We start from the raw sequence: 1,276 nt of genomic DNA on the forward strand, positions 1-1,276 counted from the left end.
CAGTAGACATCTCAAACTTCTCCAGGAAAACTCTAGCTCCTTCTGAGGACTATGTGGGACAATCTGCTCTGTGCCTCTCTCCCAGCTTCGGGGGATTTGCTGGCGTTTGCCAGATGGCCGATTGTTCCTGCAAGCCAGTATTCCTTGGCCTGTAGGTGCATAATCCTCGTCTCTGCCTTCAGCTTCACGTGGCATTCTTCCTGCGCGCAGGTCTGTCTCTGCGTCCAGATTTCCCCGTTTTATCAGGACCCAATCATATTGGAGCAGGGCCCACCCTAATCTCTTCTTAACTTGGTAATTTACAAAGACTATTTCCGAATAAGGTCACATTCCCGGGGGGAGGCAGGGGTTAGGACTTATACGTATTTGGTGGGGGAGTGACCACAGTTCAACTCGTAACATAAATAGATAAAGAAATGTATGATAATGATAAATGTTAAATTAAGGAAAGTGGTTACTTCAGGGTAAAAGGAAGAATATGTATTCAGGAAGGGGTTAACAGGACTTCAACTGCCGTGGGAATATTTTATTCCTTAAATTGATCATGAATACACAAGTGTTCACCCTGTTCTTTTTTTTCCGGTATGCGGGCCTCTCACTGTCGCGGCCTCTCCGGTTGCGGAGCACAGGCTCCAGACGCGCAGGCTCAGCGGCCATGGCTCACGGGCCCAGCCGCTCCGCGGCATGTGGGATCTTCCTGGACCGGGGCACGAACCCGTGTACCCTGCATCGGCAGGCGGACTCTCAACCACTGCGCCATCAGGGAAGCCCTGATGTCTATTTTGGTTTTTGTTTTGGTTTTTGTTTGTTTTTTTGGCCGTGCCATGCAGTTTATGGAATCCTAGTTCCCCAACCAGGGATTAAACCTGGGCCTCGGCAGCGAAAGCTTGGAGTCCTAACCACTGGACCATCAGGGAATTCCCTTTTGATGTCTATTTTGTGATAACTGTAAAATGTATATATGTGTGTGTTTTATATATATATATATATATAAAATGACAATTAAAATACTGTACGTTTTTCTTCTTAATGTAGGTCTTCAAATTACACTGGAAAATATATGAGGGCAGTACCTCTGTGTTACAAGCCTAGCACAATGCTTGGCACTTAGTAGGCATTTAATAAATCCCTGTATTAGTTAATGAGGGACATTATTATACTACTTGAAGATGAGGAAATTGAGGTACAGAGGAGGAAACTGAGGTTATAACTGCATTATTGTATGGATGATCAGCAGAGTTGGGGCTTTAACTCCGCACTCTGATCTGACAAACAT

General features: G+C 45.3%; 1 non-coding gene across 1 annotated transcript; it reads right to left on the bottom strand.

Annotated features, from left to right (window-relative positions):
• Positions 1 to 845: 845 nt before the first annotated feature.
• Positions 846 to 917, bottom strand: TRNAR-UCG (transfer RNA arginine (anticodon UCG)). The gene has a single exon. It is a non-coding gene; the product is annotated as a tRNA-Arg (tRNA).
• Positions 918 to 1,276: the final 359 nt, after the last annotated feature.

The sequence above is a fragment of the Phocoena phocoena genome, chromosome 1 (assembly GCF_963924675.1).
Source record: "Phocoena phocoena chromosome 1, mPhoPho1.1, whole genome shotgun sequence".
NCBI lineage: Eukaryota > Metazoa > Chordata > Mammalia > Artiodactyla > Phocoenidae > Phocoena > Phocoena phocoena.